Here is a 14,341-nt window from a genome sequence, read left to right as displayed (position 1 = left end):
TGGACGACCCAGTGCATTTGCTGGTTAGTTGTGCGAAGTTGTGATAAAGAATTGAGATTACAATTGTGCGTACCATGCTGATGGCGCCATTGATGATCACAATTTCGTGCACCAGTTACACATTATAACCATAGATTTTGTTCATTGTGTGCTATGCTCCTTCTATGATTGTAATCTTGGTTTTGCTTGATTCTTTATTTCCAATATTTGATGTTGTGATTGTATTTAGCATGATTGAGGCTATTTTTTTTGAATTAAACTCACTCACCCATATGGACTTACCCTTGCATCTACCTTTGTTAACCCCTTTTGAGCCTCTTAATCCCCTTTGTTCTAATTGTTAGCACATCACAACCCTAAGCAAAAAATCATGAATTACCTTGAATTGCATCTTTGATTAACTTAGTTTGAAGAGTGTGTTTCATTTAAGTATGGGGGAACTTTTGGAAAACATTTGTAGTTAATGAAAAAGTTTGTATTGGGTATGCATTAAAAAAGAAAAAAAAAATTGGAAAATGGGTGCACATTCATGTATCAATTTGCTTTAACCATATGTATTTGTCCTAGAAAAAAATTAAAAATGAAATGAAAAAAATAATAATAATAGTAATAAAATAGGACAAAAGTCATCCCAAAGAAAAGAAAAAAAATATAATGATGAATAAGAAGTGCATATGTGGATTTGGATGAAAAAAAGATGCATGAATGTGTATAAAAAGTGTGATTATGGGAAGTTAGGTTGCATATTTCGTTATTTGGTTGAGTTGGACACTTGAGCTAATCAAAGATCCAATTCCTTAGGACTTAGCCATATTTATCCTACCTTAACCCTAACCCCATTACAACCCTCTAAAGGTATCTTGATAATTGCATTCATGCATCACAAATTTGTTGATTGTTAGAAGAAAAGCAACCCCTTGAAAGCATGATTAGAGGAGACTTGAGTGAATTGACCCTAAACACCGAGCGTTGAGAGTGTATACACACCTAGTGAGGGTTCGATCACTCAACTCTATGTTTCCATACTTCTTATCATGTATTCTTGCAAGTGCTTCATTTTGATGAGTTAAATCAATTCTTTAGATTTTGATTGCATTGAATTAATTCTTTGCTTAGCCCTATATGTCTATACACTTGCTTGGAATGTGATTATTTGTTTTCACCAAGTCAATAGGACATTATCGATAGATATATATATATATATATATATATATATATATATATATATAGTATATACATACTTTGCATACATATAGGTAGTTGCATTCAATAAGTTGTTTCCCTTTGATCATTCTTCTTGTTGGTTTAGCATGAGGACATGCTATTATTTAAGTGTGGGGGAATTGACGAGTCCATATTTGGTGAGATATTTTGGCTTGATTTGAGTAGATTTCATCACATAAACCTAAACTTAAGCACAAAATAGCATACTTTTGTGTTTTGTCCCTAAATTGATCGTAAATGTGAAAACATGCATTTTTGAGCTTAAATTGATCAATTTAATTCCACTTTTATGCCATTCGATGCCATGACATGTTTGTTGAGTGATTTCATGGCCAAGAGTGGAAGAAAGCGTGCGCACAAGCGAGAATTTCCATTTGTGCGTGTGCACGAGCACCTGTGCGTACGCACAGGTCAATTTTTAGCCGAGTGTGCGGACGCACACATCTGTGCGTCCGCACAGGTCCCTGCACATGATTTTATTAATGAAACATGTGCTGCGTGAATTTGGAGGCCTCTTGGCCCATTTTGGAAGGCTCAAGGCTGAAACCAAGTGCTATATGAAGGGAACTTCATGCCATATGAGAGCGAGCTCACTTTAGATTAGAAAAATACACATAATAGGAGTAGGAGTAGAGTAGTATAGAACATTCTCTCTTAGGGTTTTAATTAGGGTTTTGTAGCTTTTTATACTTCAAGTTTGATTTTAGATTCTAGCAATTGCATTGTAAGTATTTCTTTGATTTCTCTTTTAATTACATTACTTGTTCTACACTTTCATCTATTTCAATTTCTCTTGTCAATATATGCATAGTTTGCAATTTTGGATTTCTAGTTGTTTAATTTGATGTTGATGGCTTTTATATGTTTGTTTGAGTTGCTTTTATTGATTTTGATCATTTATGGTTCATAGCTTTCATTAATTTACCAATTTTGTTATGTTTTGTGAATATGCACACTAGGTGTTTGATGGAATGTCAACTGGTGGACGAAATTGTGATCAACAATAAAGGCTCTTTAGCATGTCCATTCGTCTTTACAGTCTCACAGATCTGCAAGAACTCAGTTAAAAACTGATAAGGATCTTCAGATGGAAGTCCATAAAACTTGCAGTTTTGTTGTATTAAGGCAACTAGCTGAGGTTTCAGCTCAAAATTATTGGCTCCAATGGCAGGAATGGAGATGCTTCTTCCATTAAATTTGGACGTTGGCTTTGTGAAGTCACCAAGCATTCTCCTTGCATTATTATTATTTTCGGCTGCCATCTCCTTCTCTTGTTCTAATGTTTCTGCAAGGTTACCTTTAGATTGTTGTAACTTAGCTTCTCTTAATTTTCTCTTCAGAGTCCTTTCAGGTTCTGGATCAATTTCAACAAGAGTGCCTTTATCCTTGTTCCTGCTCATATGAAATAGAAGAAACCAAGAAAAGAAAGAGGAATCCTCTATGTCACAGTATAGAGATTCCTTTATGTTAATAGAAGAAGAAAAGGGAGAAGAGTGAAGAAGAATGGGTTCGGATATTTAGGTGAAGAGAGGTGAAGAGAAGTGTTAGTAATTAAATAATTAAATAGAATAAGAGAGAAGAGATAGAAAATTCGAAAATAATTTTAAAAAAAGGGTTAGTAATTTTCGAAAATTAGAAATAAGATAAGATTAAAATTAAAATTTAAAATAAAAAGAATTTTTGAAAAAGAGATGAGATATTTTCGAAAATTAGAGAGGAAAAAGTAGTTAGGTGGTTTTGAAAAAGATAAGAAACAAACAAAAAGTCAAAGAGTTAGTTGAAAAAGATATTAAAGTCAAATTTGAAAAGATAAGAAAATAAGAGGTTAGATAAGATATTTTGAAATCAAATTTTGAAAAAGATAAAATTTTTGAAAAAGATAAGATAAAAGATAAAAAGATTTAATTCAAAAATTGAAATTACTTACTTCACTAACAAGAAACTACAAGATGAGATTCTAGAACTTAAAGATTGAACCTTTCTTAACAAGAAAGTAACAAACTTCAAATTTTTGAATCAATCACATTAATTGTTAGCTAATTTTCGAAATTATGATATAAAGATAAGAAAAAGATTTTGAAAAATATTTTTAAAAAAAGATTTTTGAAATTTTCGAAAAATGGAAAAAAATGAAAAGATATAATTTTTGAAAAAGATTTTGAAAAGATAAGATTTTTAAAATTGAAAATTTGACTTGACTTGTAAGAAACAACTAATTTTAAAATTTTTGACTAAGTCAACACAAATTTTCGAAAATTTGGAAAAAAATAAGGAAAAGATATTTTTTTGATTTTTGAATTTTTAATGATGAGAGAGAAAAACACAAAAATGATCCAAAACATGAAAATTTTGGATCAAAACACAAGATGCATACAAGAACACTATGAATGTCAAGATGAATACCAAGAACACTTTGAAGATCATGATGAACATCAAGAACACATTTTTGAAAAATTTTTGATGCAAAGAAAACATGCAAGACACCAAACATAGAAATCTTTAATGCATGGACTCTAACAAACAAAAAATGCATATGAAAAACAACAAACAACACAAAACAAGAAAACATCAAGATCAAACAAGAAGACTTATCAAGAACAACTTGAAGATCATGAAGAACACTATGAATGCATGAAATTTTTCGAAAAATGCAAGTAAAATTTTTTTAAAACATGCAATTGACACCAAACTTAAAATTTGACTCAAGACTCAAACAAGAACACAAAATATTTTTTGTTTTTATGACTTTATGATTTTTTTGGATTTTTATTAATTTTTTTTTTGAAAATATTTTTGGGAAAAACGAAAAAGAAAAGAAAAATTTTGAAAAAGTTTTTGAAAAGAAAATTACCTAATCTGAGCAACAAGATGAACCGTCAGTTGTCCATACTCGAACAATCCCTGGCAACGGTGCCAAAAACTTGGTGGACGAAATTGTGATCAACAATAATGGCTCTTTAGCATGTGCATGAAGACATTAACTCAGCACTTTCTTTCCACAATCTCGTTCAACTAATCAGCAAGTGTACTGGGTCGTCCAAGTAATAAACCTTACGTGAGTAAGGGTCGATCCCACAGAGATTGTTAGTATGAAGCAAGCTATGATCACCTTGTAAATCTCAGTTAGGCAGATTAAATGGTTATGGGTTTCGAAAATTAATAATAAACAGAAAATAAAAAGGGATAGAAATACTTATGTAAATCAATAGTGGGAATTTCAGATAGGCGTGTGGAGATGCTAGAATCCTTTCGAATCTCTACTTTCTTATTGCTTTCATCCAATCCTTCTTACTCCTTTCCATGGCAAGCTGTATGTAGGGCATCACCATCATCAATGGCTACTTTCAATCCTCTTGGGAAAATGGTCCTATGCGCTGTCACTGCACGGCTAATCGTCTGGAGGCATCACCCTTGTTGATAGCTACATCCCATCCTCTCAGTGAAAATGGTCCAAATGCTCTGTCACAGCACGTCTAATCATCTGTCGGTTCTCAATCAGGTTGGAGTAGAATCCATTGATTCTTTTGCGTTTGTCATCACGCCCAGCCTTCAGGAGTTTGAAGCTCGTCACAGTCATTCAATACCGGAATCTTACTCGGAATACCACAGACAAGGTTAGACTTTCCAGATTCCTGGAATCCTACTCGGAATACCACAGACAAGGTTAGACTTTCCGGATCCCCATGAATGCCGCCATCTATCTAGCTTATACTACGAAGATTCTGTTGGGGAATCTAAGAGATATGCGCCCCGCCTAGAGTAGAACGGAAATGGTTGTTAGTCACGCACGTTCATAGGTGAGAATGATGACGAGTGTCATGGATCATCACATTCATCAAAGTGTTGTGCAACGTATATCTTGGAATAAGAATAAAAGAGAATTGAATGGAAAGTAATAGTAATTATATTGAAACTTGAGGTACAGCAGAGCTCCACACCCTTAATCTATGGTGTGCAGAAACTCCACCGTTGAAAATACATAAGTGAAAGGTTCAGGCATGGCCGAATGGCCAGCCCCCATGGTCTAAGGACTAGGCGTCCAGAGATCCCCTATACACTAGTAAAAAGTCCTATTTATAATAGCTAGCTACTAGGGTTTACATGAGTAAGTAATTGATGCATAAATCCACTTCCGGGGTCCACTTGGTGTATGTTTGGGCTGAGCTTGATCTATCCACGAGCTGAGGCTTTTCTTGGAGTTGAACTCCAAGTTATAACGTGTTTTGGGCGTTCAACTCCGGATCATGACGTGTTTCTGGCGTTTAACTCCAGACAGCAGCATGTACTTGGCGTTCAACGCCAAGTTACGTCGTCAATTTCCGAATAAAGTATGAACTATTATATATTGCTAGAAAGCTCTGGATGTCTACTTTCCAACGCCGGTGAGACCGCGCCATTTGGAGTTCTGTAGCTCCAGAAAATCCATTTCGAGTGCAGGGAGGTCAGATTCCAACAGCATCAGCAGTCCTTTTGTCAGCCTTTTTCAGAGTTTTGCTCAAGTCCCTCAATTTCAGCCAGAAATTACCTGAAATCATAGAAAAATACACAAACTCATAGTAAAGTCCAGAAATGTGAATTTAACATAAAAACTAATGAAAACATCCATAAAAGTAGCTTGAACTTACTAAAAACTACCTAAAAATAATGCCAAAAAGCGTATAAATTATCCGCTCATCATCAACCCTAGATATGGGGTAGATTTCCACCCCTTGGCTTGGGAAAAATGAGTCTATGGATTTCTAGAGCCTTAATGTCTAACATTTAGTCGTAATTCTTGGGGAGTTAATTGATTCTTGTTTCCATTAAAGCTAGCCTTTTACCAACTAGTTTGGTAAGTTGGTCAGAACTTATGGATTAAGGTCAATTATGCTTGCTTGACTTACTCCTCGATGTTAGGGGTTAATTAAGAAAGATTAACTCATGGAAATTATCATAGTTTCGGTTATGGCTAAGAAGGGATTCCATAACTCATCCCAAGTCAAGGTTTTGTTCAAGTTTTAAACCACATTTTCATTACTTTATGTTCACACCCTGGATCAAGCTGTCTGACCCGGGATGTTTAGCGACAAGCCAACCGACCTCTTCAGGTCAGACTATCCGACCTCTTCTCAAAGAGCTCGGACAAAATGCCACAGAGGCCCAAGTGGGCCCAAACGAAGGAACATAGCCCAATCTAAAGGCAGCTAAAGCCTAAAAAAGATAAAGGCGGTTCCCCATAAGATAAGATGACCTCACTCAAAGATAAGATAAGATAAGAAAAGATAACAAACTTATCTTATCTAAAAAGGTCACTCCACACTATTATTAATACACTGGAGCACCCAGGTATAACTCATACTCTGATTCTACAAAAAACCTACTTAATACCCTTGCTAACTTAAGCATCGGAGTCCCTTGCAGGTTCTACCACTGATGCAGGAAAACTTGTCTCTCAACAAATTTCCCTTCGGCAAGTATACCAAATTGTCGTCAAGTAAAACTCACAATAGAGTGAGGTCGAATCCCACAAGGATTGATTGGTTAAGCAACTTTAGTTAGAAGAATATGCTAGTTGAGCTAAACAGAATTTAGATTGGGAACTTGCAGGAATTTAAATGACTGGAAAGTAAATAACAGAAATTAAAGTGCAGAATCTTAAATGGGGATTTGGGGTAATGAGCATGAAAATAAATGGGAGAAAGTAAAGAGACTGGGTAAGATCAGAAATGGGGAAATCATTGAGTTCAGGAGATGTTGCCTTCTCCGAATCAAGTTCATTCTCATCTCTTCCTGAATCAATGCATTCATTGATCTCCTTGGCAATCTTAAGTGATTGGATCCCAATTCCTTGGCAATCCAAACTCTCTAAGCTTGAACAATTGCCCAATTCCTTGATTTAATTGCTCATGGGAAGAGATGAAGTGTAGTCATTGATTATACCACATGTATTTCCAAATCAAAGTGTTGGGAGGATTACATGTCACTATATCCGTCTAAACCCCAATTTGGTCCAACATGAGAAAGCATTTCTAGCATGATCTCCTCATCCCTTTTCCAAGGCTCAAAGGAGATCCAATTATGGAGAGTTTCTTTTCCAAGACAACTAACCAATTGAATTAAGATCGAAAGCTTTCTAGTAAGATCAAGAAAAAAGAAAGAAAAAGAAGAATGAAAACTATAATTGATCCATCAAATTACAACAGAGCTCCCTAACCCAATGAAAGGGGTTTAGTTGTTCATAGCTCTAGAAATGAAAAATGGCAGAAAAGAAGTATCCATGCCAGAAGTTCAGAAAAGTAAATATACAAAGAGTAGTTCCCAAAAGTGCCAAGCTTCTCTATAGTTCAAAACTACTCCTATATATACTACTCCTCTTGATCTTCTAGTGAGTCCTTCAAGTCTTGGATGTGAGCTCTGGATCTTGAGTTGAAGCAGTTCTCATCTTTAGTGGGCCCAGCTTGCAGAGAGATATGCATTAGTCTTTGGGCATTTAGTGAGATTAACGTTGAGTGCCATTGTGGGTTCGAGAACGTTAGTGGCACTCACTTTTTCCACTAACGTTCCACCCTCATGTGCCCACGTTAACTCCAACGTTAGTGGTCTTAACGTGACCATTAGCGTTGCCTTCTCAATTTTTGGCCAACGTTATTGGGACTCACTTTTCCCAATAACATTGGCTTATACCCTTTCGCGAATGTTATTGGGAATCACTTTTCCCATTAACGTTGCTTGGTGCCTTTTGTTCCTACGTTAGAGTTCACGTTAGTGTAGCTAACGTGACTCTTAACATGGATGTGTCTCACCTTCGAGAGCATTAGTGGCACTCACCTTTGTCACTAACGCTCCAAATGCCCAAATTCTCTACGTTAGAACTCATGTTAACTAAGTTAACATGGCTCTTAACGTAGTAGTGATGCCATCTTCCAACGTTAGTGACAAAAGTGAGGGTCACTAACATTGGCTCGTTGATCTCAACTCCACGTTAACTTTCACGTTAATTGTCTTAACGTGAAAGTAAACGTAGGCAATTCTAGTTGGTCCAACGTTAGTGACAAAAGTGAGTGTCACTAACGTTGGCTTTTATTTTCCTCTTCCACATTAGAGTTCACGTTAACTAAGTTAACGTGACTCTTAACGTGGATCATTGCCATGTTTTCCAACGTTAGTGGTGTTCACGTTTACCACTAACGTTGGAGAAGAACGTTATTGGTGTTCACGTTTTCTCTTAACGTTGGAGTTCTCTTTTGCTTCTACGTTAACTACCATGTTAACTTAGTTAACGTGGCAAGTAACGTGAGTTATGGCTGGTTTTACAGGCATTATTGGTGATCACTTTTCTCATTAACGTTGCAACCTTTTTACCATTCCACGTAAATGTTCACGTTAACTAGGTTAACGTGAATACTAACGTGGTTCTTCCTTGCTTCCTTTGTCCTGAAATCAAGCAATTAAAGTGCATCAAAGCTCTAGCCAAAGTCATGAGATTATGCATCATCAATTTATCATGCAATTCTAGCAAAATTCTCATGAAATCAAGCAAAGTTCACAATAGTTGCTTGAATCAAGGTGTGAGTGTATTTTCATCCAAAACATGCCTTATTCACTAAGAAAATGCATGAAACTACCCTAAAACAGTAAAGAAAAGGTCAGTGAAACTGGCCTAGATGCCCTGGCATCACAATACCAAACTTAAAGCTTGCTTGTCCCTAAGCAAGTACTGAAGCATAAGAAGAATGAAATGAAAGAACAAGAAGATAAAATAGAAGTAGAATTCCTGGTTTTTGGGGTTTCATGCATAGCAACTTAGGTTCCTCCCCTTTAGGTTTCAAGCCTTTATCAACTCCTTGGTCACTTTCTTGATTGCATTCTTTGAGACTTCTTTCTTATTGATCCTTCCTTTTTTCTCAAAGTTTATTTTTCTTTTTGTTAAGTGCTTTATAAGAGGGCGACTCTTTATGATAAGCTTTCAGCCAACACTCCCAAACCAGTTGGTTTAAGGTGCTAGGTGTTAAGACACCCCTAAGGACTTACTTCCTCAAGTCTCTTTCCCTCATACATACACACCACAGGCACATGGTTTGTTATTTTCCTTTCTTGAGACCTTGGTGTCTAGCACCTCTTTGGGTTACTAAGTGTTCTGTAGCAAAGGTTACTCTTGATAGTGGACTTTCAGTTGATAATCCCGGATTAGTTAATCCAAGTTACCAAGTGATAAGGCACCTCTAAGAGCTTATTCATCCAAGTATATCCCTTGTACATAAACACCACAGACACATGCCTCAATTTTGAAACCCTTGGTGCCTAGCATTGTTTCTTTTCTTATTGTGTTTATTTCTTGTTCACTTTTATTGCTCTTTCTCTTTTATTATTGGGATCTTATTGTTTAGTTAGTCTCAAAGGATGTGTCTCAAACATAGGACTTAGGATAGATAGTTGCTTTCTTTCCTTATTTGGAGAACCAACTTAGCTTACTAATCAACCTACCACAAACATTCAGAATGCACTTCACAAAATAACTCCACTATTGTTGTTTTCATAACATTTTCTTTTTGATTAACTTAAGGAGACAAGCATACAAGTAAGAAAGATGAAAGTGAACACTAAAGACATTAAGGTAACACCATTAACCTAAGCAACGAAACTTAAATGCAGAATTGAAAGCCCTAAACTACTCATGGAAGCATGATGATTTTCCTTATTTAAAGCTTTGAAAAAGGTAAACTAAGAAGGAACATCACCACCTTTCACTTGTTGGCATGCTCATGTTCTTCTGCTTCCTTGCCCTCTTTAAGTTTACTTTGTCCGCTTGTCCTTCCTCTCATCCGATTCATTTGGCTATCTTCCAATCCTCCAGTGCCTTCCTTACTGATTCATGACTTTGTTCTACCCTTTCGCGCTCCACTTGTGCTAACTCATCCTTTACATCTTCATATTTTGTTATCCGAAGATGCAAAACAGGTAGTTGTCTGACTAAGTACCCAAGCCTGGCTTGGGTATTCACATGATACCTAGTTTCACTCATGTAGACACCTTCTGAAAATGCTCTATTTTCATCAAAAGATTTGCTTGTTCTTTCTGTTTCTTATACATCTCATGGATGTGTGCACCTTGATGTGCTTGGATGTGGGTTAGCCTTTGGATGGCTTCTTGTTGTTGATCTTGCTTCTGATTCAGGTTATGGAAGGATTCACTCCTTTGTCTCCCTTGTTCTATTTGCTGGTCCATCAATTATTTTTGCCATTCCTCTTGCTGAGTCATCCATCTAGAGAGTGATCCTTCTTGGCGGTCTATTAATTGCATATAACTCTCTTACTAGAGTTGCATTCACCCTTGTGATCGGATCGGTGAGGAGCTCCCATCGGCGTTGTTCCACCTTCTTTGTGATTTCTGGACACTCGGCTTTTGTGACTTGAAAGCCTAGTTCATAAATGATTTCTTTCTCAGTCATCTATCCATACTGGAGTGCATGATGAAAGGTTCTAAATCGCCCTTCATCAAAAGGGGGATGCTCTATGGGTTCCTTCCCCTTTTTTCTCTTGGAGATTGATGATGCCATGCAAGATTGTTGATGTGTTGGCTATTCTCAAGATGGCTAGGAGGGTGTATGTGAAGCCTTTGGTGGAGGATGATGTGTGTATGCCCGAAAGAAGGGAGTGGGAAGGGTGAGAATTTGAATTGTGTACGGAGAGGTTGTGTGAAGGGGTTTATATAGAAAGATGGCAATTGATTGAATGGTGTGGATTGATGGTGTTGTTTGATAGTGGACGGTTGGGATTTTGGGATTGAATGAGCACAAGGATCACTTCCTTTATGGGGTTCTTGGTTCGGTCTTCAAAATTATCCACTCCCAATGTTGCATGGCAACACTTCCAAGAACATTCCCCATGAAGACAAGTGTAAAATTCCCTTGGTGTAGTGGTCGAATCTCCCTTCTTCAATTGCCCTATAAAGTACCATCAATGTCCTTTTTGATTCCCTATACACGAAGAAAAATTGCAAATGGTTAATTGAAATTTTTGGTGGGAAAATTTAAAGTGTGAGCTAGCTAACAAAAAAATTCTTTTTCTTTTGTTTTTATATGACTAAATGCTTTCCATGAATGCAAATCAATCAACAACTCAACCCCCCTTTTGCATGCAACATGGTACACCAAACTTGTTTGTGATCATATGATACAACAAGTTTGGGGAAAAGGAATTTTATCTCATAAAGTATGTTCAGGCCCACTTGGTGTGCCTTGAACACCAAACTTGTTATGTACTATACGCTACATGTAAAGGAGTCTTATATTTGTTGTCAAAGTTGAATTAAAAATCCATGAAATTTGCCTTATTACTACTATTAGAAATTTAAGAGAGAGGGTATAGAACATGGTTGCCTCCCATGGAGTGCTTCTTTAGCGTCATTAGCTTGACGTTTGGTCCTTGTCAAGGTGGTTGATAGTGCTTGAAGTCTTCTCCCCTTGCAGTGAACCTATGTCCATTGGCCTTGTTGATAAGCTTCATATATGCTCTAGGGACAAGATTTTGTTGATGGTGTACACTTGAGGTAGCTGAGATGGGATGGTGGGAAGATGAGGTGGGATGGTTGGATAGTGAGCAGAGATCACTTCATCTCCTGGGGAGAAATCTTCTGTAGGGATCTTCTTGTTTCTCCATCTTCTGTGTACTTTCCTCCTTGTTCCCATTGATGCTGTCTTGCTTTCTATAGATTCTTTCCCTAAGGACTCTTTGTTGCTAGCTTTGCATGACTCTGATTTGCTCAGCTTCCCTTGAGTTACCTTTGAATGAGGTTCTTCTTGAATACATGGCTTCCCAACCAATGGGGTTTCCAATTGTGTTGTTTGTGCTTCCTTGCTTGTTTCTTGCATCAGTGCTTTATTCTGCTCTTCTCTTGATTCTTTGTTCTCTTGACTTGATTCTTGTGAGAGGTTGAAAACATTGAAAGTGAGCTAATCATCATGTATTCTCAGCACTAGCTCTCCTCGCTCTACATCTATGAGTGCTCTGGCTGTAGCTAGGAATGGTCTTCCCAGAATGATGGGGTAAATAGGATTCTCATCCATTTCCAGAACAACAAAATCTGTGGGAAGATAGTAGCTCCCAACCTTCACAAGCACATTTTCAACCACTCCTATTGCTTGTTTTTGAGTTTTATCAGCCAATCTGATAATTACATCAGTAGGAGTTAATTCATTGATTTGGAGCTTCTTCATGAGGGAAAGAGGCATTAAGTTGATGCTTGTTCCCAAGTCATAAAGCCCTTTGTCAATCATTGTTTCTCCTATGGCACAAGGAATGTGGAAACTCCCTGGATCCTCCTTCTTTGTGAGTGGCCCTGGTTGAATGAGAGCACTACAATCCCTGTTCATCTTTATTGTTTGTCTACCCTTCAATGGACTTTTTCTGGCTAGTAGCTCCTTTATATACTTGATGTAGAAAGGCATTTGCTGGAGGGCTTTAATGAATGGTATATTTACATCAAGAGATGCAAACATATCAAGGAACCTTGAATACATTCTCCCTGCTACACCACCTTTAAGCTTGTGGGGAAAAGGTGCATATGGGTTAAATACCTCCTTCTTCTTCAGCTCTTCCTTGGATGTAGGTTGGGGTGTATAGCTTCTTTCCTCCTGGATTTCCTTTTGATTATTTTGGAGGTGTTCTACTCCATTCATACTCCCCTCATCACTTATGGTTATCATTTTGCATTCTTCCCATCTCACTTTCTTTGTTTCTCCTCTTGGATTCTTCTCTGTATCACTGGGGAATCCATCAGTGGGTTTGGAAATTTGTTGAGATAGATACCCTACTTGGGACTCTAATCTCTTGATGTTTTCTCCTTGGTTCTTGATATTGGCTAGCACTTCTTCCTTAAACACTTTGTTGTCTTGGACTTCTCTGCATAATTCTTCAAGTAGAGCCTCAATCTTTGAGAGCCTATCCTCGGTTATTGATGATGGGTTGACATTAGGTGATTGAGAAGGGTGGTTAGATGGATGTTGGTAGGATCTCTGTGAGGTGTGTTGATGATTTGCATTGTTGTTGGAGTTGAGGTTATGGCGTCTCTAATCTTGCCCTTGGTCTTGTTGGTTTCCCCATCCAAAGTTGGGGTGATTTCTCCATCCAGAGTTGTAAGTTTTGGAGTATGGATCATGGACTTGTCTAGGTAAGTTTCCAACATAGTTGGCTTGCTCCCAGTCACCTTCTTCTCCTATGTTCGCTCCTTCTTGAGCTGATGATGAAGTGATGGCTGCTGTAACTTGGTTTTCCTCCACCTTCTTGGTAAGATCTGCTAGCTTCTTGGTAATCATCTTATTTTGAGCTAACAATGCATCCATGTGGTTCAGCTCCATTACTCCTCTGGTGTTACTTCTTTCAGAGGCATAAAAGTAGTCATTCTCAGCAACTGTCTCAATGACATCTATGGCTTCTTCAATGGTTTTCCTCTTGTTTAGAGAGCCTCCTGATGAATGCTCCACAGCCTTTTTTTGACTCATATGAAAGACCTTCATAGAAGATGTGAAGTTGAACCCATTCATTGAACATATCTGGTGGGCATCTTCTTGTTACGTCTTTGAACCTCTCTCATGCTTCATAAAGAGTCTCACCATCTTGTTGCCTAAAAGTTTTCACCTCAGCTCTTAGCCTGTTGATCCTTTGAGGAGGGTAAAATCTTGCCAAAAACTTATTCACCACATCTTCCCAATTTATTAAGCTCTCTTTTGCGAAGGATTCAAGCCATTTGGATGCCTTGTCCCTGAGTGAAAAAGGGAACAAGAGCGGCCTATAGACATCAGGATGGACTCCATTGGACTTCACAGTGTCACAAATTCTCGGGAAGGTGGTTAGATGTTGATTGAGGTCTTCTTGAGCACTTCCTCCAAATGAACAATTGTTCTGAACAAGAGTGATGACATTGGGTTTTAGTTCAAAATTGTTGGCATGTATGGTGGGCTTCTGAATGCTACTTCCACAGTTTCCTGGATTAGGATTGATATAGGAGCCTAGAACTCTCCTTTCTTGCCCAGCACAGTTTGCATGGCCTTCTCTAGCATGGTTGTGAGCTTCTTCTTCATGATTGTTCTCCAAATTCTCTTCCATGTTGGGTTCAAAGTACTCTTCCTCTTATTCCTCAG

The 14,341-nt window shown here is 37.5% G+C and overlaps 1 non-coding gene across 1 annotated transcript; it reads left to right on the top strand.

Annotated features, from left to right (window-relative positions):
• The first annotated feature begins 13,746 nt into the window (after positions 1-13,746).
• On the top strand, positions 13,747-13,853 carry LOC112793977 (small nucleolar RNA R71). The gene has a single exon (XR_003198660.1). It is a non-coding gene; the product is annotated as a small nucleolar RNA R71 (small nucleolar RNA).
• The last annotated feature ends 488 nt before the right edge of the window (positions 13,854-14,341 follow it).

This window comes from Arachis hypogaea, chromosome 3 (assembly GCF_003086295.3).
Source record: "Arachis hypogaea cultivar Tifrunner chromosome 3, arahy.Tifrunner.gnm2.J5K5, whole genome shotgun sequence".
NCBI lineage: Eukaryota > Viridiplantae > Streptophyta > Magnoliopsida > Fabales > Fabaceae > Arachis > Arachis hypogaea.
Note: the sequence above shows the minus strand (reverse complement) of the source record. Positions and strands in the feature narration are given on the sequence as shown.